General features: G+C 41.4%; 2 protein-coding genes across 2 annotated transcripts in view; one reads left to right on the top strand and one right to left on the bottom strand.

The window, feature by feature from the left end:
- LOC105837115 (TSC22 domain family protein 1) overlaps positions 1 to 26,928 on the bottom strand; it is a 262,982-nt gene that overhangs the window by 130,356 nt on the left and 105,698 nt on the right. Inside the window, exon 2 of the mRNA XM_036283485.1 lies at positions 9,399 to 9,646. The gene's annotated coding sequence lies outside the window, so the exon portion shown is untranslated. The remainder of the gene's footprint in view (positions 1 to 9,398; positions 9,647 to 26,928) is intronic.
- LOC105840753 (L-lactate dehydrogenase A chain) overlaps positions 1 to 26,928 on the top strand; it is a 122,932-nt gene that overhangs the window by 90,053 nt on the left and 5,951 nt on the right. The window lies entirely within an intron of this gene.

Genomic DNA, 26,928 nt, shown 5'->3' with positions numbered 1-26,928 from the left:
GAAACTTGGACGTATTGAAAAAGTCACTACAAGTCATATGAAGAAATTCATTTTTAATGCTAGCCACGATGAGAACTTTTGCTTGGGGAAATGTTACATTTTGAATACAATTATCTCCAATTACTAGAAAAAAAATGAATTACATAAACTGCAAAATCTGATAGATTCAACCAATGTCTATTGGAAAATGAACAAATTAAAATAGATGACAACTTAAACTGAGACAATAACCAGATGATTAATGTTTCCTGTTAAATCAGTTAAGTATACCAGAATTTCTTGATAATAATACTAAATTCAATTTGTTACACAGATGTGGCATAAGAGTTGCGCGTTTGTATTCTGTGCCAAAGAGAGACCTGGCTCCAAATCTATTTAAAATAAGTATCAGATATATATATATATATATATATTCTAAAGAAATTTATTTATATATTTAAAGTTCTAGTTATAAAATGTCAGATCTCATCTTGATAATTAGCAATTCTGTTTGGTCTCATTCTATCATACATATTATATTTCTATTTGATATCATAAAAACATTTTTGGTATGATGAAAAAAAAAAAAAAATTCAGCTACGATTTAATAAGCTTATTCTCTATTAATTATGTTTTCATATTGCGATCTATATTCTCTTATTGTTTTTAAAACATTTTTTCAGCGATTAATAATATTCATTAAAAATACATTCTGATATTTACTTATTAGACTTTTGGTTATTGTTAAATTTCTGATTTTTATTTAGAATAATTGATATATTTAACAATAAGTATCTGATGTTTACTTTTTTAGTTGAATTTACCAAATTTATAATTAAACTCTTTTTCTCGTATTAACAGACAAATTTGTTTATGGCTCGGGTTCTTGATTATTTCACATTTATCAATTGCAAAATGCAAAGAATGTAATGTGCGCGTCTCTATAATTAAATATAAAGCATAAGGATATTGAGAGGATATTGGACATATAATAACATATATATGCGATAACCATAAATTCTATTAATGGAAGTAACGTATCTTAGGAATCATAGATTTGAACTGCATTAAATCCGATAAATTAATACACTATTCGCTTATATCCAGACAGTTACGTACAGCATATGTATTCCTTTCTGATAAGGCTCGTATCGCCTCTAGGCTCTCGCGGCTCCTCTAGGATATACCGTGTACATCGAGAATCACGGTGGTCTACGCCGTCGACGAGTGATTACCGCACGTCTCCCGGGAACACACACGTACATCAGAATGTATGTATTCTCCGACTCGTTGGCGATCCAACCATCCACCCCTATTCAAAGCTCGCGATTCGCGCGCGGCAATGCGCGTGTAAACACAGCCAAGGCGCGACGCTTCGCGTTGCACGTCCTGGTGATACCTGAACGCGCTGGGAGAGGCTCATCGAGTCGTGTTATACTGTGTAATCGTACACCTCACTCCGCACAAGCACACACGTGTCTGTACAATACGTTCACGTTATATCCCAAAAGTCGATTATCAGAAAGATGATCTCACGTGAAAAGTTTTATAGAATACACTGAGAGATTTCTCTTAGAGTTTACTCTAAAGAATTTTATAATTTTAATAAAATTTGATAAAATTTATTATAATCGATATTTTATAAAAGTATAGTAAAATTCTTTAAAATCATGTTGTCCCAACATTACCATGATTTTAAAGATAAAAAGAATTTTCTAAAAGAACTGTCAATGTAATATACTGTCAATGTAAATCGCATTAAAATTAATTGATCACATCGATGAAATCACGATTAAAATATATGTATTTAAAAAATTGTAGGATAAATAATTATTTTAATATGCTTTTTTACGTGATATGTTTATTTGCAATGATGTTGAACGATATAATATTCAAATGTTGCTCTGCATCGGTTTATCGGTAAAAGATTGTAGACTGTATGGAGTTATAGAATTCATGAGATATTTCGTATACTTTGTGTTGAATTTTGGAGACAACCGTCTAAATTACTTTTTTACATATCGTTTAGACGTTATAACATGGTCATGAATGTTTGTTGTGTTGTCATAAAAGCTGTATTTTAGTACTGCATGTAGCCGAAAGTTTTATATGTGGGCACTTTTTACGTTATTTGAGAAATATGTTGGGTATTAACTTTGATTTTAATGTAAGGGTTTAAATGTGGCTTTCAAATGATGTGATTAAATTTAATGTTTAACGTAATGTATATGCATTTGACGGAAAAAGTTATAAATTTTTCAGAATTATTGATCACTTGCAAGTGTCGCGAGTCTGACAGTGAGTTCCATATTAATCCTTTCGAACGTAATTTGGTTATACTTTTATTTTACTTATTAGTTAATATATTGTTGGTTATAATTCTTTTATAATATTTCTACAATGCGCAAAGTCGCAAAAGTCAAAGATTTTTTATATGTATTTTTTGTACTTTTTTGTGATACTATATACAAGAGGCTGATACTTTTTTGTGATACTGATGTGCAAAATCCATCAAAGAGCGTTAATTTTTCATCTTTTAGAAATAAGAAGATGATTTTGAGTGTGTGTGTGTGTGTGTGTGTGTGTGTGTGTGTGTGTGTGTGTGTGTGTGTGTGTGTGTGTGTGTGTGTGCGTGTCGGCAGTGTTCCAGCCTTCTACAGGTTCCATAATCGTAATCTTTTTTTCTCTCTTTAACAAATTGTTAATTATGTTCGTTATGTATACCCGAAGAACTTCTGTTTATAGCATGATTGGTAGAACTCTATGGGTAACAAACTTTTACCGATAAGAATTATGTCACATTAATATTTACCGAGTTATTTAAATGAAACAAAATGGTGATTTATAACCCCCTTCATTCCTCTATGTTAAATTTTCGCATAATATTTTTACTCGCGTCATTGATTTTGAATGTGTAATAAGGAAATCGTTTTATTTCACGTTTATTTTCACATGCTTCACTTCGTGCACGATGATGGGGAAAAGACGTAGAAAGGTTTCAGTAGCCAGCGATTACGTGGCTTCCGTATCCCGTAAACTTGACACAGAGGAGCTCTGTAATGTTACACCTCCTTCGCCATCATTGCACTCTGTCGTACTTCATTGTGGCAGAGAAGCGCTGATATTGCACATTATTTGAAGTACTGTTCAAAGTATCATATGTGTGCACGCGGGTGTTCAAAAAGTAATTAAAACCACGAGAAAAATTGCATTGGTGAACAAAAATATAGACAATTACTGTGATGCGGTCTTAGTATTCTTTTCAACAATTATCTTTCATATCTAATTTATGCTGAGTAAACAAATTTGCATCACTTTATCTTGTCTTCGTTGGATTTACATAAATGATATAATGTAACAGGCTAAACTTTAGCCGCTCAAGTGATGAAATGTTGAATATCAAGTCAGAGGTATTTTTATTCTTAAAAAAAGTGTCTTGTTTCTTAAATATCATACATGAACAAAAAACATTATTTATTGGAATTGCTTAATAAGTTATGAATCTTATGGTTACACGTTCTGATCTACGTACGTGTTTTTTTTAATTTTGTGTCTAGTAAACTCTTCAATAATCAAATGCGAGAAGTGCGCTAGCGTTTTGTTTGGTAATTTTGTTTGACATTAATATTAAACGGCGAGAAAGGACGACAGTCTTTTTCGTGCGCTGTAGTTAGAAACGAACCGTGATGGGAAAGTGTCCTCCACAAGAGTCTTACCGCGTATGGTGAAAATAATGGCCGGTTTGATCGAGTTAAAAGAGACAGCAACGGTAAAAACGTAGTTTCACGATGTGGCCAGCGAGGAAGGTCATTTCACTATCGTCGCGATGCTGACTGCCGAGAGGTGAAGGCACAGAGAAACTTTAACCGAGCTCTACGGGTGCTCCTAACCCAGATGATATCGCACCTAGATATATAACGCGGGATTTTATGGCGTATTACAGGACGGTATAGGGTATATAATGGCTTTACGCGTACGTAACTTACGCCAGTAGAGCCGCTTTATGACCTTCCTGAGTCTTATTTTATGCGTGGACGCGCATCGCGGACATTCTCAGGAAAAGAGATACGATTATTGGGCCAAGGAGAAAATGTTGAGAAATCCGAGAATGTGTCGTATCAAATCGATTCTTGGTCGTATCTATCACGAACTTTACCGCGGTTTGACCACGGCGAAAATGTGTTTACAAAGTACGCGAGATAGTTGCTGAGCCTCGTTATAAGCATCTCGAAAGATTTCGATGCACGATTAGTCCCTTAATGTGCAGCCGCTAATGTGTATCTTTTTAATAATTTCTTATTGCAGTCCTAAGAATATGTAATATGCAACTATGATCGTGAAGATATCGTATAAATGTACATCCGTGTAAGGTCGCTTCTGCAATAATTTTGAAATCGAAAATTAGCTGCTTATTGTTACAGTAGCTTTGTCAAGTATCGGCGAGCAACGTGATTCCTCAGCCATCTTCAATGTGACGGAAATAGGTTGAAATAAAAAATTTATGTATATCAAAGACATCAGCTCCATTCCTCCAACAATTTAGACATTCGAGCACTTGGATCCACGTGCAGAAACACCGACGATATTTCACTCGGGTTGATCTCACTAATGCGCATCCCATTTCTGACTCAGTCAACGCGAGGTTGATCGATGACGGCTCCGTGTCTTATGAATGAGCGGCAAGAGGCGGTGTCGGATTGCGGGTAGCCGTGCCTACGTCGAGGAGTGTTCCTGTTCCAGCGACGGCAGACGTGTATTTACTGCCCACGTTCAGTCGCTTAATTATAAAATAATTGTTATTTATCTTCGACATTAGCCGGATATCGGATGGCTTATCCGCCATCGAAACGGCTCGCCTCATTCGCCGGTTGCCAGCTTGTCGGACAGACGTGCGGGTAGGTGCGAAAGAAGAGGCGGAGGACACGGAATGTCCGAGAAGCGCGAGTAAGAGGCCAGCCTTCCTGGCCAACGCCACGCTCGATCGCGTCCCAAAGACGACGTGTCGATTTATCTAGGCACTCGATCGAGACGAATTAACGGCTCGGGAGCCGGTAACTTAAGCCGGCGCGTTTGTCGCCGAGACCCCCTCGAATCCTGGCAGTCGGAAGGGATGAGTAGACCATCGTTATACCAGAGCTCTACCAATTGCGGCTTTCTTCAGGCTGAACGAGCGACAGGCGGGATCGCGATTATTCAATGGCGGCGTGAGAATCGATTGGATCGCAGCGTCGAAAGGTTGAAGGCAAATGCGAGGGAGTGAGAAAATAAATTTTTGACTACCATTAAAAAGAAATTGTCAAAAGTGCGAAAGTATGAAGGATGGAATATGAAAAAATCTCGCAAAAAATTTTTATAACAATAATAAATATATACATATGTATATTACTTAAATACCGTATCAACGGTTGCAGAACATATATTTCATATATCATCGCAAATTTATGTTATTTATAAATTTATCAATCAAAGATTCGTAAAAAGTACTTAAATTTTCTAAACTCCTACTTTATTTTCAATAAACTTAATTTTCATTTTGTATGTGAAATTCCAAAATTACCTTTAAAAAAAGATACACCTTGATATGATCTGAAAAGAATATCAGTCGTTCAGCTTCGCGAAAACCCCGCTGCGTCAAACAATTGGCAGCGTATCATTCTCCACGTAGATCCTCCGATATAAACTCCGTTCCTTTAGGGTCTGGCGGTCGGTCGCAAATCACGCCGCCACGATCAGCAAGTAAACTGAGTTACGGGCGTCTTGGTTTCCATCGTCTCGTTCCTGTCTTTGTCATCGGCGTAGAAATCGGCGCGGGGACGCCGACGAAGGGGATCTAAACGACGATCAGGCACGCGCGTTCCACCATGCCGACGTTTCGATATGTCCGGACGAGATCGGAGCAGTTCGTTGTGCGTGGAAGAAACGACAACGCGAGTGTCGAGGACAGAAGAAAGAGGAACGTGAGGAAACAGAAGCGGAGGAGAGAACAAGGAAGAGGGGGAAAGGCGGGAGCAACAAGCGGGACGGGTCGTGCAAGAAGAAGAAAGTATCGAGCGATGGAAGTCGTTCCGAACGAGATCTCGAATCGGTCAGGCTAATTAATCCGAGAGTCGTCTGGCGCAAATGACAGGAACGATCGGATCAGGGGATAATATATTGCTGCTCGTTTCAGCAACCGCTGCCCGAGTCTAGGATGGAATCGTCGTGCTTGTAACGCGATCTTACGAGAAAAAATTAAATGGGCAGTGGGAGGATGAAATCGGGGAGGGAGAAAGAGAGCCTCCGATTGAAGGGTGGAAGATCTCATTACGACGTGTGGGAACCTTAAGGCCCAACACAACGGACAAGCAATGATAATTTATGACGGTCTATGACCCCGAATGCTATCGATCACGTAATGCCGCGATTACTTTATGTCGAAAGGATCGACTTAGAGGAGAGAGAGTTAGGTAAAAAGAGAGTCGATGAAACTAGGAAACAACAAGACATATCAGATTCTAAGAATATATCACATGTGCGAATCGCATAGCTCGAAAGTCAGAAATAATAACAAATTCCTCAGACAGGTCTACAGCTACTGCGCGCAACATAATAGTATTGTATTCTGAATATCAGGGATATAGGGATATTGCCTCGCATTATCAATTCTCTTATCTTCCCCGATGGGGTGCTCGATTCGATCTCTGAGCACTACATCATCGCACGAGGCGCGCTTCCCACCGCCGTCGATATTTATCGTCTCATCGTGTTCACCGGCAGCAAATTACTACGATCGACTCGTAATAAGGAAACTTACCAGGGGTGCTTTAGAAACGAAAGCATGGGGGATATATATTATATAGGTCGATCGCGTATGCGGAATCGCGTTTGTAAATAACGCGGCCGGTCGGATTTTTCGCCTCGCGACGCCGCGGGTGAATCCGAAATTCGGCGGCACGCGAAGATCTCGTAAATAAGAGCGGTTCCCGGGCGGTGAAAAGAGGAACAGGTTTACGAGACGGGATGCACTACTGTGGCGGCCTTCTCTTTTTCTCTCTTCCTCTCTTTCCTCATCTCTCTTTCTCGCCCTCGCCGTCTTTCCTCCTATCGTCGTCCTTGCCTACCATGTCGTTCTTCCTCCGCTCGATCTCCTATCGATATCCCCGCTACCCCTTCAGCGGCAAAAACGGCTAACCGCTGGTACATGGAGACGCATTACCGACCACGTCGTTATAATTCGTCACTGTCGCGTAATGATCCGTGAATGTGCGTGCCCACTCTCATATGTGCTTTCTTTCTGCCCTTCCTGCCATTGCCGTTGAAGGGCCCCACGGAGGTTGTCGATGGCCTTAACCATTGGCAAGGCTCTCATCACAACTCCCCCTTGCCATGGTAACCACCACGCCATGGCGTGAAAGGATCGTCAGCTCGCGATCAATAGTTCATTACGAGAAACAAAAATGCGCAGCCCGACAATGGCGCGATCCGTGGCCGTATCGAACAATCGACCTAACTATATATATATATTCTCTCTCTCTCTCTCTCTCTCTCTCTCTCTCTCTCTCTCTCTTTCTCTCTCTCTCTCTCTCTATCCTATGGTAAATGATATGGGGGATATATGCTGCTGGAGTGCGACGAGAAAGTGTAAAGAGAGACCACGAAGGAGAGGAAGGGAGAGAAAGAGAAAAGGAGAAAAGGAAAGAAAAGGTGCGCAGAACAAGGAGGAAGAGAAGATCGAGATGAAGTGTTGGGTGGCTCGGTCAAATCGAGGCTTGAGTATGATAAGAGGAAGACCAAAACTCAAGATGATAGTGAAGCAACAAGTTATGAGAGCATATCTGGACAGAGAAGAAAAGGGCCTGGTGAGGTTACGCAAGCGATGAGGTCTATTCACTCCTTATATTGGGGCTATTATGAGCTACCACGGTATAGTGAGCAACGCTAGTATGATTGTATGTTATCGGTGGCAGTCGTGACACCACCCATGTATAATCTTATAAATCTGAACGGCAGTAGTTTGCATATTTTTGTCCACAATGAATGATTTAACTAAATTACACATTGAAAACATTTATAATTACATCTTTACGAGTGAATTACAAATAGTTGAACTAAATGTTTGTGTGTGTGTGTGTGTGTGTGTGTGTGTGTGTGTGTGTGTGTGTGTGTGTGTGTGTGTGACATTGAAATATTTACAATTACATTTTCCAATACGATTTTCCATTTAGACTACAATATCTATGTCGTAAAATTAATCATTATGCAACTTTTTGTTTATTGCATATTAAAATATTTTTTATATTGCACGTTATTTTAAAAGAATTTTATAAGAATATTTTATTGTAATCTTACATGTTGGCTTATAAATATAAAATGTAAATTTTTATTAAAGCGTACAAATTCTGTTTAAAATATAAAGTTATTTATACTCAACTTTCGAAAGTTTATGCTACTAACATTATCTAATTAACGATTAACTAATCTGTTCAAGTGTATGGTTATAAGATACTGTTTCCCATTCGTAAACTTTGAGTGTTACTTTAGCTATAAACTAGCCCCATTACAGCGCACGATTGAAATTAAACCATCGGAATCCGAGAAGGCCCGTGTTAGATTATCCGGGTCCGTATTTTATCTTATCTTAGAGATTTAACTTGTACGCCCAATGGACACTATTTCCCTAGCTATACAGAACGGCTGCTTGTTCTGCAAGGTGGTCGACCCTTTGAAATAGCGACATCCGATCATTCGTATTTAAAACGAAAACCACACCAACATCGTTTATTTAAACTCTTTCATTACAACGTAGAAAATGAATGAATAAGCAACATGAAACTTTCATTTGTCTACTTTACCGCTATCAAAGTTACTCTTTTCTTAATTTTTGAAAATATTAATTAAAAAAAAATTTATTTACGTTATATTGATTATGATTTTACTCCAATTTTATAAAAATATATAACTTACGTGTTTTATTAACTGTTTTCAAAATTGTACTTTATTCTGTTTCTAATAAAATAAAATATTAACAATTTTATTTTATTATTGCGTTAATATTTTCAAACATTTAAATTGATACAGATTAAAAGTAAAAATAATATTTTTGTCTAATAAATTATTTAGAATCAATTTTTTTACATTAAAGTATCAATTGCTTGGAAAGGAATTTTGACCATTTTTTTAATACGAAGGATTGCATTATACGATAAGTCATTTCACATTAATTTTCATACAATCACTGGCATACACAAGTGAGGAGTAATCACAAATTGAAAAAAAAACTCTTTAAAACATAAAAATCATCAATGTTACCAGTTTTTCAATGTAAATGTTATTTTATGCGACAATGTGTTATAAACGTAATTAAATTTTCATTTTATTACCCACAAAAATTTCTTGTGATTTTGATTAATTCGTAATTTAAATGCATGCTTTCACATTACCTCGGTATGTCAGTTGTGTTGTAAAAGAATCGAACGAACGGCTGTGCCATTACGCCGCATAAAAGAGTCTCGCTTTGCATCCATCGTCTCGACGTACACACATCGGCTGCTCGATCGAGGAATTCCACGGATTCCCTTTGTCAGGGCTGCAGGTGCATGCTCTACTCCTATACCGGGTTCCTCGCGATCCGCTGTCGCCGTTGCGTTCTCGAACAGGCTCCTCGGAGTCTGACGGTACCCCGTCGTCCCTGGAAAAACGACGAGGACGTACTTATTTCAAAAATGTCGTTACTCAGCAAACGCGAACGGAGCCTAGGCGAAGGCGATGATCCGCGTAAAGAGGCGGCTCGGTATAAAAGGACTTTAATAAAATAAACAAGTCTGCTTTATGAGTTATCCGCTTGTGTGCCGCGAAAATGCCGACGTGAATGTGCCGCGGGATGAAAGTAGAAACAGGGAGATTGAGAAAGAAAGAGAGAGAGAGAGAGAGAGAGAGAGAGAGAGAGAGAGAGATTGATTGATTGATTGATTGAAGTTTATTTAGCTTTCTCAGCTATTATGTTTTACATAGATTTACATACATGCTTCTTTAACATCCGTTTAAATACACCAATTTTTTCACAACTTCTAATTTCTGCTGACAAGGTATTGTATAATTTTATGCCCTCGTAACACGCGCTTTTTTGCGCATTTTTAGTTCTAACAAATTTATTGCGATAGTCCCTTCCTGTCTTGTTTTTCTTCCATTTTCATTACTAATTACTTCTAGTCTATCCCTTAAGTAATTTAGCGCCAAGTTATGTAAAATCTTAAATATAAATATACATACATTATAGTGTAGTCTCTGTTTTATAGACATAAATTGCAACGCTTGTAACATATGTTCTATTTTGGTGTATCTATTACATTGTAATATTATTCGCATAGCCCGATTCTGTGCTACTTGCAATTTATTCAATTGCGTTTCTCTCATATTTACCAGTAGAGACCAGGCGAGACCGGGAGAGACGGGGAGAAACGGGTAGAGACCGGGAGAGACCGGGAGAGACGGGGAGAAACCGGGAGAGACGGTGAGAGACGGGGAGAGACCGGGAGAAACGGGTAGAGACCGGGAGAGACGGGGAGAGACGGGTAGAGACCGGAAAAGACGGGGAGAGACGGGGAGAAACCGGGAGAGACGGGGAGGGACAAGAGAGACGGGGAGAGACCGGAGAGACGGGGAGAGACTGGGAGAGACGGGAGGACCGGGAGAGACCGGGAGAGACGGGAGAGACGGGGAGAGACCGGGAGAAACGGGGAGAAACGGGGAGAGACGAGGAGAGACCGGGAGAGACCGGGAGAGACGGGGAGAGACCGGGAGAGACGGGGAGAGACCGGGAGAGACGGGGAGAGACCGGGAGAGACGGGGAGAGACGGGGAGAGACGGGGAGAGGACGAGAGAGACGGGGAGAGACCGGGGGAGACGGGGAGAGACGGGTAGAGAGAGAGAGAGAGATTGATTGATTGAAGTTTATTTAGCTTTCTCAGCTATTATGTTTTACATATATTTACATACATGCTCCTTTAACATCCGTTTAAATACATCAATTCTTTCACAACTTCTAATTTCTGCTGGCAAGGTATTGTATAATTTTACGTCCTTGTAACACACGCTTTTTTGCGCACTTTTAGTTCACTGAGATTGCAAATCTGTTTACAAGTTACTCATTATGTAATTCGCTTTTCTTATCCACAACGTGGATTTTTGTAGTACATTACAATCCGTGAACCGCAAGCATAATTTGTCTTTGCATCGGAAAACACACTTAAATGTTATCCATGACGGAGACGTCATGGAACGGCCGATAGCGACGCGGGGCAACAAATTTTAGCATTGCATTTGCGATTACCACCCGTCGCTAGCATGAAATCGAATAACGGATACATTCATAAACGTCTAATAATTCAGCATGCGGTATCGCGAAAACGCGCGGCTTCAAGCGCCACGGATGTCGTCGTGATTAAGGTCGATTACGATTACTTTACGGCGTGCGATCGTATTCGACAAAAATTGCGCAAAGTGCAATGTCACCGAGGAGGAGAGGCCGTCGAAAAGTAAAAGTTCCAGGCGTTCATGGATGATCGGCGATTGCCCATAGGTCGCGCGTGTGTTGCTCATATATTCCTGGCCAAGACGCGGAAACGTTAATGCAGGGGAAAGTACACCAAGTTCGTCAATTACACTTTCAAAGCGGAGCGGAGAGGAAGAAGAACGGGAATGGCATTCGCTTCGGGCGAGCGCGAAAATGCGAATGAGCGCGTCGTGAGAGACCATTTAAGCGATGAAAGAAAGCCGGGGGACCGTCGGAGGAAGATCGACTCTCGCGTAGGTCAATATATTCATTGGCTGAGAAGACCCCATGACGTATTCGCCTTGTGTACGTCGTACGGCGCGATTTCTTGCGTATTGGCGCGCACTTAGGAGAACTCGAAAAAGCCGTGCCGGTTGCGCGCGGCGCGCACCGTGAAATCGAGTTGACTAGGTATAAATTGTCCGGAAGTGGATGCTTCGATGTGGCAGCGCGTTCTTAGTCGGGGCCGGCTCTCCTCCTGACAACCTCCTGTGCGCGAGACGGACGTTTAACTCGTAACGGGCAAGACATCTTACGCCGATCCTACATAAATCGTTTTTAATAATTCCACAACGCCGCGAGCGATTCTTCGGATTCCATAAGACAGCTCCTTTTTGCGCTGTGCAATTAAGTTTCTGTTAATCTTAAATTACGAAAGGGATTAGCGCCGGAAAGTGCTTCCGTATATGTTTATGGGATGTGTGTGTATGTTCTCGCGTATGTCTTTAAAGCGTGTTCTTAAATTGGAAAAATTTCCTTCCCTCCAAAAAAAATTGTTTTCCTCTTTTTTTTTTTCTCATATTTTTTCAAGGTATTTTTCTTTTAAGATAACGTCACCTTTATTATCATCAAGGGATTTAAGATTCTTTTCACTTTTGAGATATCTACTAAGTAAATAATTTGTCAGTGAAGTCCGCTGATTCCTTCTACATTTTATTTTTCTGAAAAGTTTTCTGGAATACTAAACACGTCAAGTAATCTTCTTGAATTGTCTAAAATGATCTCCGGAATTTTAATACATTTTCCATGGAGCTCGCTCCGGCGCATTTTTACGCTCTTAGTCACCAAATAAATAATCCTTAATCGTCTTCAATAAACATGGTCGTATCGACCATGTCCTTACGGGAAAATGTCAGATGTGGGAAATATCCTTCATGCCACGGCGGCGGCTAACTGGTTTCTCATGGTTCCCATATTTACGTCTTCCCGAGTGATTTACGGTAAAACGCGACCGGAACTCTTCGGTATTCTGCGAGAATGTGGCAATTCGTAATCGGTCGGTCGTGTTTACCACACCCATCGATGTTCACTGCGTTCATAGCGCCGTAAACGTCCGGCCGAGCAGGCGTGGTATTTCTTCCGGTGGACGGGCGCACAGAAGGACACAGCGTTTTGCTCGCAAAATCATTTATTGTTTCTCCACGTTCGCTTTCTTCCTCTCTCTCTCTTTCTCTCTCTCTCTCTCTCTCTCTCTCTCTCTCTCTCTCTCTCTCTCTCATATTAATCGCGCTGCGAGACTGTTCTATTGCGCGTTTAGATATCGCGCCGATACTACTCGCAGCCCATCTCGCGCAAAAATCCACCGCTCGGTAATAGCGGGCCTTGAGGCGCGAGAAATCGCGTACGATGATCGTACACGCAATATAATGTAGAGGTGTGGCTATATTTCATGTCACGGGCGAAATCATTCTATCGCCGGCGTCAGACCTCTCCTGACGCGATCTGTTAGACATAATGTAATTTAGCGTACTTCTGTGCCGAGTTTCGCGTCTGTTGCGTCACGCTGATTTACACCTGCATGTGAGAATCCCGTTAAATAAACAACAATCTTGTGCAGTTCATAACTCAGCATTGTCAGTATTTTTATATAAAAAAAAAGATGTAAAAAAATACGTTTTAATTTTAATGATTATTTGCGTGACTGTGCAAAAATCAATATTGAATATTTCGAGTTATATTATATCAACGATAATCGAATAATACTCAAAGCAATATTTCACGCACTTCTCATGTAATTTCCCCAGTTCGTGGAATTATGATTGCAAGACAATTGCGACGAGCGAAACGGCGAAATATCGAAATGATGCATGCCGAAGACTTATGACAAAATTCACGGAGAATTATCCCGATGGTCCCTGGTACGACCCGGAGAGCAAGGCGCTCACGGGCGGTAAAGGGTGTTAAAGGGCGCTGTTCAGTATTAAATGTCACTCAACCGCGTCGTAAAGCAAAACTGCAGCTCGTCCAGTCAACGGCCCCGAGTTCTGCACCTTACCGTCGCCCGTTCCGAGATGCATTATTGCCGGCCACGTGATATCGCGAGGACGCGAGCGAGTTAAGGGTTATAGAGGAGGACGGGTGTGCGGGTGATGGTGAGAAGGAGGAGTCTTTCATGTGGCTCGAGAGAGCGAATTCCCTTCGCCTTTCTCGGGTGCAAAGTTTAATTGCACCTGTTCTTGCCTCGGTGAAAAACGCGAATCGATTATCGAATACTGCCGCAACTTGTGCGCCCATACTGAACGAGCATTCTTATTCTCCCGTTGTCAGTTGGAGTTAGTTAGAGATATAATGATATATCGCGAATTCTTCGTGTCTCTGACTAAGCAAATTTATCGTTTATTCGATGCGCGACGCCAATAAAAACTTGCAGAAAGTCATAATAGGCAATGAAACAATGAAAAAATATAATTACGCTGCTTCTCCGACTAATACGGAGGTAATCTAGGATCTAATTGATGTGTCATCCGACCGGCAAATATATTTATAATAAAGTTATAATAATTTTTGTAATTAATGGAAAAATATGTTTCTTAACGTTTATTATTTACATGTGAGTAAGATATAATTATGCTTGTCAAAACGGATTATTTTATGGTAATTTTTATTGAGTGCAAAAGTATCGATAGGTTTTCAATAGAGGTTAAAACATTTTTTTTAATGTCGAAAAGCGATCAATCTGTCAACGTTTAATTTATCAAGAACTTCTGTCGATATTCATAGGTTTGTGTATTCACTAAATTGCACACGTTGTCGTTAATATCGAAAGATCATCTAGAACGTGCCTTTAAAATTAAAATTACCTCGTATGTTTAAACTTAGCGAAGCATTTTTCACGGATTGTAATTAACACAGCACTTTCTCCGAGTATATCACAAATGTTTTTATGCTATTTTCAACATTTGTTCTTCTCCATCACGTTAGTTTCTACATCACGTTATTGTACGTTCGTGAAGACTTTTTATGTTCATTTTTACTTTTATTTAAAAATACCATAACTTACGCAAAAGCTAATTTTTTTTTTAACGTTAGTGTTACTTTTTTAGTGTAATACATAATATATTAACATGTTAATAATGCAATAAAATAAAAAATGTTGCTTGCAACATATTGATAAGACATTAAAACACACATACACATATTCAGTTATCTAATATTATCATTTATTTCTTCGATAATATCAATATATATCAATATATCCTGTGGACTGGTGTCGAGGTGATTGTTAATTTTATCACTTGCATTACGATAAAGTGCATTCATCGAAACGATTTCACGTAAGTTGCGCATAAGTCGATCGTCACGTAATCGAACTCTTTCTTTCGTATTTTTCTTTCGACATTTTTTTTTAGCGAGTCGACACACCGTTGCTCCGGCACGTTCAATCGCTGGACAGCCTCGGGGTGCAACGTCTCCATGTCGAAATCCAGAGAAGTATCATCGAGAAGCGTATCGTTCCATAACGATTGCGAGGGAGTGTCGGGAATGGGGAACCGAGACGATCGTCAGCGTACGGTCAGCTCGTCGGTGAATCGCCGGTCATCGCTCGAGAAAGAAGTCGTCACGGAGTGCGGCGTGACGCGTCGACGTTTCAGGGCCCGTTACAAGTATCCTCGAGGATATAATACGGGCATGAAAAGGTGCGCGCGGGTGTTGTGAACCCTTTCTCCCTGGTAGCCCGTGTCACCTTGAGGCGTCGGGTACTCCGTCATCTTCGTCATCGTCGTATTCGAGGACTCGGAGGCGGACCACCTCGCAACTGTCTAATGGATTGTTTCGCTCCGGCTACTTTTCTTTTCCTTCTCCAACGACGGGTCGAGAGGATGCTTGACGTTTGGTAGCGAATAACGCGGCGCGCATAGACGGCGTCGGATTATTCATGCCGGCGCGGCGGCTATCGAGCCGGCCATGAATTCTCGTAACGATTACCATTCGTAATGATCATCGCTTACAAGGCGCGTACAAATCGCTTCCTAAGTGCGCCCTTCTCCGTCTTCCTCTTTGTACGCGGGCTATTACGTTATCGCGCCGCGTATAATAGCGCGGGATTTCCCCTGGAAATCGTCCTGTACATGCATGTCCCTCCGTAATGGCGGTTCCGTAATTGTACTTCACACTGAACGTTCGTGCGGATATCAATGAATAATTACGTGTCGCATGACAGATTCCCGTTGGGATTTATTTTAACGTCGAGTTGCACATCTAAATCCTTAAATTCGACGAAAGGTGACGGAATCAGGTAAAAATGTAGTTTCATCATCGTGTTATTAATGCGTATGATACACGAATGCCTGTGAGAAGAAAAGGATTAAAGCAAGGTTCCTTTGAAGTATCCGACATGTTGAGGAATGCATTTTACCGTCACTTTACATCCTGCAGTAATTCTTGTCATTATTTACTTTTCTACATTGCACGTAGAACATCTTCCATTTTTTTTTACTTATATCCCATTAAAGAAAGGCATTAGATGAAAACGGATTCTTAATGTACAGTTATGCGATTGTAAATACTTTTTAATTTTTATTTTTTATTGATATGGAAATTTGGAAGAAGAGTAATTACGGAAAAATTTGACAGAATTATTGCTAAATAAAATATTCATTTGAAAAATTGTGCGGAATTGTTGTTCAATGAACATCGTTTCTCTTTTCAACTTTCGAATTCGATCAAGGGGACAAAGGGAAATGGTCAACTTTCCTTTACAGACCGAACGTGGAGATGCGCCGAAAACCGGGCTTCTTCGATTATGCACGCGCGAATGGAACGAAATCGACCGGTGCAAGCGTATCGACCGGTCGTCGTCGGTTGATCGGCGCGGCCACACAAAATTACCAGATCATCGAGGCTGCGTTCAGCCCTCGCAGGCGTTTTCCATCTCGCAAGTGGTCGCACCTACATATAACGTGACCTGGAAATCCAACGCGTATCTTTTGGGTCAAAGGGTGGGAAAAAGAGTGGCGGAGAAATCAAATCATTCTCCGGACCACCGGAGACGCGTCGAAGAGATGCGCCAGTCTCCGAAATGCATTCGCAAAAGCTTCGTACCTCAGGAGCAAGCGGTACGAAGCGGTTTTCGAAGAGGAGACGAAACGGAGCGGGACAGAAGCACGTGAAAGGTTGGCGAGGGGGCGCAAAAGATGAGGAGCCGAAACGAAGCCGCCGAGAGCGGAGAGACCATTGCGCGGCCGTGCGTTAAAAATGAAGACATTCAGATGGAGATATGATTCTATATAAATCACCAGCCGGGGCCGTCGCCGCGCCATTCTACCTGACTACTTTTCTGTCTCCCCTCGCCTGTCTTCCTCTCTCTCTCTCTCTCCCTCTCCCCCCTTCACCAGATCCGCGCGCATATCTCCTCCTGCGTTGTCTTCCCTCTCCGTTCTCATCTTCGCGATTCGACCCACGATTCTCGGCGCGCGTTCGCGCTCCCTCGTGCTCTCCGTCTCTCCTTCGAGGCGCGTGACCGGCGCTCGTACCGGTGGCAAAGGGGATTCATTTGTTTTATCTCGCCGATTCCAATTAATATTTATCGTCTATTTGCCTGACCAACGATATCTAGAAGATAATGGGCCACCCCGTTACGTACGCGGCGAACCTTACCATGCGAACACCGAAGTCTATTTATTATCTCCTCCTGCCTTCGGGTCGGCGCGGCTCGCTCCTCTCGCCGCACCGGCGTTTGATTTGTCGGAGACGGATTGCGTGAATCGGCATCGCTGAGTGCTGTTGATTAGTATCTCCTAGAAGGTATGTCCGTACATATATCTAGATAAAGCCGGGAGAGAGATAGCCCGTTTAATAGAACGGGTAATGGCGGTCCGATATCACGAACCGGTATCGCTTCAGGTTCGACCGCGAAATATAAAACGAACTTACGATTTTAATCTTGATTTATCGCACGTGTTTCAGGAAGCAAAGTCGATTCGGTAACCTTCTCGCGTTTCGTGCGTACACACCAACGTTAGACCTCGGCGCTCTGGCTCTTAGTGTAAACTCTCTGGCGTCTCTGGTGCGGCGTCTTTATAATGAAACTAGATTAAGGATTTCCGTGCTAAGCAACAATTTCCGCGCGCGGAAGAGCCAGTTTTAATACTTATTATCACGGTTGTGCACCTGCACACGAAACCGTCGGATACAGAGGCGAGGCCCCGTTCTGCGGGATCGCATTTCAGGTTTCCACTTCCGCGAGGGTTGCTCGAAGAGTGTGCGAAAGCGCGTTTTACACCTGACCATACCGGCGGTCGGTCGCTTATGAGAATAAAGCTCGTATACCGGTGCTATTCAGCACGAATCGTAAAGTAAATCAGTTACGATCGGCCAGGTACGATGCAGCCATAGTTGCCGTCTGAGCGAGCTAGTTCTCAGCAAGTAATTCGATATAAAGCACTTTCGAAGGGATGCAACAGGAAGTATACGGCTCTCAATACTAGAATTCTAGGAGGATACCGGTATCAGTCCAGGAGTTACGATTTATCGATAAATGATAAACGATTGTTCAATTGGAGGGTAAATAGAAACGTGCTCAGCTTGGAAAACGATTCACGATCAGCTTCATTTAATCAAGATTCGATTTCCTCAATCAGATTAACTTTGTCTTCATGGCGATAATGATACTTATTGTTCAAGTACTTCAAAGCACTTCAGAGTATATGCTGCACGTGCTGCATCTCGTGCATCGCGTCCTCGCGACCTTAAACTACGAAACGAAGGTTTGTGCCAGAGCATTCACCAGAGTTGGAAGAGCAGTTCATAGTTCACTATGAGAGCTCAAGGCCACATATAACCATTCTACAATTTTCTTGAAGGCCAAGCCGTCCACTAGGAATGTAACCTTTAAAATGCTTGTGTAGACACCCACACACGCAAGAATCCAGCAGGAATATTTCAGGATATATATCAGGTATAAAATAAGCGAATAATTTTTTATTTTATCTCTGTTGCGCGAATATTATTACGGGCATTTTATATTATCCGCTGCAAAATAATTTATGATTAGTTCTTGTGAATATATTGTATATCTATTTGCGAATATTTATACATATATATATATATATATATATATATATATATACACAAGCACAAATCTTTCTTTTTTTAATCAAATTCCTAAATAAAAGTTCTTCAAATGCGATAACAAGTAAATGTGTTGTGTAACAAGTAAATAACGTATATTTTATGCGACAGTTGCGAATTATTGAGACTGCTTCAAACGATGCAGCGCATAAGTAGATGCTTCGCTTAAATTGGACCTTAAATATTTGTGCCTTAAATATTTGTTGCGCTCTCTGAAAGCGAAGACAAAGAATGAAACACCGAACTGGCGCGGGTTCCGGCCGGAGCCGTTGTCGGGTCATTCGAGAGGCGATTTAATATAAATCGAGAAGACGAATGGCGCGCGGTGCCTCCTTGACTCGCGCGCACTGTGTGTATCCCTAGGCGTACATGTATTTAAACAGGCGTTTAACATAATTCATCTACTCCGGGTTCCCTCGCTCTCTTGTCGGCGCGCCACGCCATCGTCCTTCCACCTCGGTTCCCTCGAACTCTTCCGCTTACTCCTTCTCTGCATCTCCCTTTACCCTACGAATACAGCGCGGACTTAAGACTTTCTACAATCGCCCAGCTCGCGTCGCCGCTGTTGCGTTGCACCGGGCACATGCGGCGCGATCTTTCCTTCCGCCGTGTCCTCTTCCGTTTGCGTCTCCCTTCTCTTTCTCCTTCTCCCTTCTTCTGGCTAGGTAAATTGTGCGCGCAGTCCTCCATATACGCGTCTCGTCATACGGAACGCATTCGCGCTGAGGAAGGACGAGGGGTGTGCTCATATAAATGCAAAGTGGCTTACGGAATAGTTGAGCGCGACGCAAGCAAATTGCAGAATGAAACGTTATGCTTCTTATATAGACGGGAATAAAAAATGTTCACGAAGATGTTCGTACGGGCTAATTGTTTGCGGGATGATGTGACGAACAAGATATTTTTATTTACTCGTAAAAAGCATTCTTGTATATATATCAAGACACTAACTAGTAAAATGTTACATTTACAAAGATATTAAATATTATACACATATTTCTTATTTTAATAATTCGCGTATGCAGAAAAAAGATAACAAAACTGTTGCTTGCACGTAACATTTATAACTTAACATTTATAATTGGTTTCAGAGAAATTCTTTATTATACATAATTAAATCTACTTAAAATTAGATATACATATACACAAATGATAAAGTTGCGTAGCAAGCTATACTTTGCTGTATCAACTAATTTATTTTTCTTCGTGTAAATTTTGATTTTTTTTATGTTCGCTTTGTTTGTGTTAAAGTATTCATAAAAAGGTATGATGGTGAAAATGGCAACTTCTAATCTTCTTGCTTGAGAGTAAGCTTATTCATATGCAAGGGCATATACGCCAAATTCCAGCCGCGTTAACGTCTTCATGAAGTATCCTTAGGCGAAATGCGCGCTCAGTGAAGTATCGGTTCTCTGATGCATTATGGTTTATTTCAGCGCAGGCACACTCCGTAACGAGATTCATACTTAGTCATTAACATACGAACATTACAAAATGGTTGGCGTGCTGTTGCCTCGTTACCGGAGAGCCGAGGCGATTCGTCTATGTCCACAAAGAAACATTTCTACGGTGATTCAGCGTGGCTGGTAACAGTGGCCAGGAAGTCACACACCGTTACAACCCTCACCACATCCATATCCTAATCACGATTTAAACTCTTCGGACACTCCGAGACGAGGCGATAGATCACTGTAGAATATTAACACCCGTTGCTACGACGGCCAAGCCTAATTTCAAATTTCCTATTTAATACATCATTGCTACAATCTTTTACGGACAATTATTAAATGTCTTTTGATAAAACTCATATAGATTTATATCTACACATATAAATCTTTTTACACGAAGAAAACTTACCCTCAACATTAAATCTGATAGTCCTGGGCCAAGGTGTTTCAAAGACTTTATCTCCTTGATTTATTAATATCTATCACAATGAAATATAAAATGGTTTAGTTTAGCGTGATTAAAATTATCGTAAGATTTTTCGAAATATCATGTTCTATACGACCAATAGATTTTTAGGGTAAATTTTAGGAAAAAATCTCTCTGTATGACTTTTTAACTCATAACATTGTAATACAGATCTTGATTGTACTATTATTTAGATATTAAAAATTTAATTAAACTAAATTTAAACTAATATTATAACGTATCAGCATATTTAGATTGTGTTACGGTTATCGACGCAACACGATCATTTCCTCTATATCGGCCCACCGAAGCACCTCAGAGACGTCAAACGGTTAGACCAGAAAGACAAGATACGAGATCAAAGTGGGTCAACCAAGCCCAGGCTGCCGCGCGTAAAGAGAAGCGATTTGTTCGGCGATGCTGGTGCGGCCTTGACTTACGAGGGTGCGGACGCGGTTTTTAACGTGTCATCATACAGCGGTGCTTTGTTATTACAAGCAGGAGCTCGTAAAGCAGACGGCGGCGTTTCGCCACAACGAAACGTGGTGCGGCGTGCAGACGAGGGTGCATAATGCACGCAGTCCCACATAATTACCGCGTCGCGGGGAAGCTTTATGACCGCGTACACACACTTGGCGAGTATTAATTCTCTCTCTCTCCCTTTTTCTCTTCCAAACGGGTTCAACAATCGGGACAGAGATGGAAAACGACCCGGAGAAATGGACCCGCTTGAAGGCAAAGATCGGGAGAGAAAGCAAACGATATTCTGCTCGGAGAAAAGAAGATAGGTTACGAAGTCGCGTTGCGTAGCGGCGCGAATGCCGAGATAGCGCTGCGTTCTCTGCTTGTGCGATTTTATCGCTTCCCGGGTGAGCCCCCCGGTACCGTCCGCGCCATTTTGTCGCCCGCGCGACTCGTTCGTCTCGGCGTCGCTTCCAACTGCCTTTTTATCTTCTCTCCTCACCTCCTCTTTCGGGCTTCCATCCGCGTACGCGGTACACCGCCGAATTTCGGTATTAATTATTACTGGACGGATGCTACAAGTACTTTGACGTCTGCATTTCTCTCCTTATTAAAAGAGACGAATTGATTGCTTCGTGGATTTCTCTCAGCCATTTTTTAATTTGACATTATTTTGCGTTTAACTAAGCGAGATCATGATGCGTTAAGACTTAATTTTTGCGGAATTTGGCGACTTATTTCCTTTTATTTGACGCGTATTTGGGAGGTCTAGGAATGTGGCTTGATGGCAAATTAAGTTCGCTTATTCGCGAAGAGAAAATAAAGCCGTTTTGTATTCTCATGATCTATATTCATTTTAAATCAGGCCATTCGACGATCTGATAACCATCAGCACCTGCTACCATTGATGTCATTCAAAATACTCTACTCGCTCATATAGATATCATTTGGGAACATCTGCTAGCTGATCGTCGCGCCAGTTCCTTTTTTGCATTCTCTCTCTTAAGTGTTTGCCTAAGCTATAATTTAAAGACACACATCTTTTATTCTTTTGTCCCCCTCCTATTTCTTTGCACCTGGAGTGAATAATTTTACATATTTTCATGTTCATAATTTTCTCAATATTTAGCAACTTTATACAGTTCTATGCTGTAAGAAATAATTATTTTAATAATAATAATATAAAAGAGAACTGTTAAAAATCAAACGCTAAATAAATAAATAATATGAACAATTTATTAAAGCCCGGTGCATAAAACCCGCGTTTGACTGTTAGTAACCTTTCTGTTCTATTACTGTTTCTTTTTTTTTTTTTTAGAATTGGAGAGTTCTGTGTGTGTTTACAATTATAAATTGTTTTAATACAAAATTTCAAAAATTGTACTGTTATCTAAGATGACCATTAAAATTACGAGACAAAATCACGATAGCGACACACAAGAAACCGATTGTGCAATCTCACATTGTAAAACGTATCGTTACGCCGTTTCTATTGCAATAATCCACAACGTCAATCGAAATCACACGCGATAACGCACAGTACTCGCCATCAGACGAAGAGAGAAAGAGAAGGAAGAAGGAAGACAGGGAAGGTGGACTCGAGGTGCGAGCTTCGTCATTGTCATAAGGCTGACACTTCGGGGTATCGGACCTCGGTCTGGCCATTAATAATCTTAGCCCGAACGAAGAAACAAAGAGGAGGAGCACGGAGAGGAGTGCGGTAGAGAGTTGCGGACGAGAGGGTACGAGCACGCAGCTCGCGCGCACCACGTCCGTTCACCACCACCATCACGTAGCCACCATACGCCCGGCGTATACGTGGTAGGTATGTTCGAATGTGTCCGATGCGTCCGATAGGGCGGGACACGAGCATAAACAATTGCGCGTCAGCCTCGCCCCTTCCCGATGCAATGTAATAAAACGAGAGGTCTCTTGCCGGCCCTCCTCCGCCGCCCCGATCCCGCGAGAGGAGTTCTTCTCATCGGGGCCCCAGGGCCAAGAATATCGAAATGAACCGGCGTCCGCGCGATATTTCAGCGAGCCACGGGGGTCGTACATACGTGGCCGGGTACGTAACGTAAGCCCCGACCTCCTACGACCGTGCTCCGAGATCTCCGGCGTTCGATTGAAAGCCGAGAGCTGGCAAATTTTTAATATCGTACGTGATCATTGGTGAGATTACGCTGGAGCGCACGCACACCTCCAAAAAGGAAAAACCCCCCTCGCGCGGCCCATTCAAATGGTCCATAATTACCGTGGCGAAAATGAATCTCGAAGGTCTTGTAAATAACATTGCGATTAATCAACGCACAACGGATGCACAGGAAAAAAGCAATAAAATATTTCTCTGCTGCCGATTTTGCGTTTGCAACCTTTGTTTCCGAGAGTATCGACGGCACTACGTAGCCTTGTATCCTTCTTCGGCGTTCAGGTTGTTCGGTCTTTTTATCGCGAACTCGGGTCTGACTTAAAGTAGAGGTAGCATTTTAATTGGAATAACTTTTAGCACTCACGAAGCATAAAGCGTGCCAGTTTCGAGCGATGAGCGGCTTCTCGTTTCGCTTTTGGTGTACGTTTGGAACAACTAAACCGTATCGTTTGTTACATTCTTATCGTTCAAATTGTAAACCTGCTTCTTAACTTAATTTGATCTACATTACAAAAAATAAAGATTAAAAATAAAAGTAATATCATTAAAATAATAAATATATAGTGTAAAAATACACAAACATAAAATCACATGATTCTAGAATGTATCTTAATAGTGTCAATGAATTATCTATATAGATAATGAAGAGTATTATATTTAAAAAATTTTTAATGTGCGTGTGTATGAATAGGAAACAAGGAATTATCCCTTACTTATTCCTACTTGTATTAAATAATTTCAACAAGAGAACTGTGTTTTGAAAATAATAAGATTGATATCTCTCTTATCTAATAATATCATTAATTATTCTAATAAAAAGTGCACATTACATATTAAAATGTAATTGCAGTTGTATTTATTAATAAACGTTATAAAATACCTATAGATTTTGTAGGTACAGTCCATATAATACAATTGGAAAAAGCTCTTAATCTGAAAAATTCAATTAGTCTCCAATCTTCTTTTTTTACATCGGTTTGATGCTTCGAAAAAAGATTCCCAATTTCAGGGATTAAATCAAACAATTCTATAACATAAAAAGAGCGACTTCGTGGTGATGTGCGATGTATATATGTATATGTATACGTACGTATGGAACGCTTTCTTTCTTAAAAGTAGATTAATACCAGGCGCTGAAGCGACCGCGAGCAATGGGAAGGGTGTGGAAGAAGGGACGAGGCAAGGAAAGGGAGCGGAGAGGTGATGGTCGTTCTCCTGCGGCAGGGCGGACAATAGCAGCTCCGCGAAGTGTAGCGGACAAACAAATAGCCAATTAAAATTCCGGTTGCACGGCGAACATACTTGTATCAGCTGCAATACTACCATTGTGCATCGAAGGCATGCGCAAGCCGGTGTCTGAATCGGTTGACTGGGTACCAGGAGATCGGTTGCTTACGACCAACCTTCGAGGATTATCTCCGCGGTAAGCGGAGGCTCGTTTGCACCGTCCACTCGACTAAATCTTACCTCACGAGACATCGTTATCGTCGAATCACCCCTTTATCGCGGTCGATTCGTGTCCCCGTGCAAGGATCTCTCTCGCAGCCATACGTCTGATCACCGCAGAATTACAATAACGCGATTTGAGACGCGAGAATACTGGGCAAGATATACCGGTGTCAGACTTTGTCACAGATATATGAAAAATCCTGCAGTGGTACGGTATCGGTTCGTATCGCATTTCTCCGCCTCGATATTCGATAAAATTCGCGTGATTAATTGTAAGGTACAGAATTAATTATCTAGAAGCAGAGCGCTCTTCGTTCCCACTCACGGCGCTTAACTATAAATGTCAGATTCGAAATTACTTCCTCACCTCCGATCCTACCATCTTCCCGATCCGGCGTGGATGTTATTAGGAAATCGTTTAATTGGTGGATACAGATTTTAACTAGCATTATGAATGGTTACAAGTGTCACGGGGTCATTAAAAAGATAGGAAACATATTATCCTATTATAAACCTGCGGCTAGTGAGATAAACGCTACGAGAGAATCAGATGAGGTAGCGAGTAGGTAATCGTAGAGAGCGGGGATTACTTTATCGGGCTTGGGGTTGCGCGAATTATAGAAATTGCGTCCTCCAAGACTTCGGACATCGTGGAAAAAAAAAAAACAACTCGCGTACCACCGACTCGCCGATATTCGTCGATTCGGCGCGGTGAGAATGAACGATTACTAAATTACAATGCGCCCTTAGATACGATCAGCGGGCCATAATTGCAGGACTATTCATACATTATTGGCTCGTATATTATTTGACGCGATTCAATAACTTTATGGCGGGACGGTCGATGGTATCTCTCCGTCGTTAAGGCGCATTCGCAATATCGATCGGGGGCTGATGAATGGCCACGTTTAAGGTCGTCATTTTTCCCGGCGATTATTAACGCTAAAATTGAATGTGTCCGTGAGCGCGGATCGGACCAGTCGTATGGACCACGCGCGAAAAACGAGACCTCTCTCGAGAGGCAGATCGATCTTCGAATGTGTGTTAAAACCCCGCGATGCGTCCAAACTACCGGGAACGCCTCGTTCGCTACTCCTAAATGCATCGGGCATGATTTATCTGCGGGCACCAAAGTAAATGGAAAAGTTTTACTTTTTTAACTGGTCCCTTTTCAGATGGTTAAGATTGTCGCTCGAGCATTATATCGCAGGCGCAAGAAGCTACTTTCAACGCGTACATTCGAAAGAATATATGGCATCGCGCGTGTTTTCTTTGCTTTTTTTTAACTATAGTTTGCCCAGAGTCTTTAAACCTGTCTCGAAGATAATATAACAAGGTGACGTTAATAATCTCTCGTCCGCTTGAACGTATATGATATATTAGGACTATTTTTTTTCCTTTGAAATTTAGATAAGATTTCGCCACAATGCATTTAAATTTTTTCCTTACATAAATTTCCATCGAGAAACATAATTACCAAGTTATTAAATGCAAATTGAATATGAGAAAAAGAAATAAAATTCTTTGCCTGTTTTAACGCGTAACTTCAAAGGGCTTAATGCTAAATTAAATTAAACGTACGTATAAAATATACCGCGCCTAGCTTTTCAATCAGTATTAGTTATTCGAGATTTGTCTCCGTCGGCGATAGTATTTCATTTTACGGAAAAATCTAATATCGAGATTTTAATAGAAATCCCTTATGCGGAAACACTTGAGAAAGTCCGCGTGTGATTTAGCATGTGTCATGAGGTTAATTATTTCATTCGGAACAGTCATTAGAATCATATTCGTTCGCCATGATCAACTAATAGGTCTCGGCACAGCATAGCCGAGCGTTTTACGCGCGCGCGCACGCACACGGGTAACCCATTCCATGCGCGTGGGTATATTCGCAAGCATACACGCCGCGGGATCGTACCGACGGAACACCGGAGCGACGAGAGGCATGAGGAGGGGTTACTGGCGTTTCTACGACGACTACCTGCGGCTAATTTACAGCAAAGCGCGCGGATAAGTTCCGCCGTTATTCTTCCAGTCGGTGCCTTCTCTCGCGCGGTTACCTCTTCTTCGCGGACGGTTCTCTCTTCCTCAT

Source organism: Monomorium pharaonis, chromosome 2 (genome assembly GCF_013373865.1).
Source record: "Monomorium pharaonis isolate MP-MQ-018 chromosome 2, ASM1337386v2, whole genome shotgun sequence".
Classification (NCBI taxonomy): Eukaryota; Metazoa; Arthropoda; class Insecta; order Hymenoptera; family Formicidae; genus Monomorium; species Monomorium pharaonis.
Note: the sequence above shows the minus strand (reverse complement) of the source record. Positions and strands in the feature narration are given on the sequence as shown.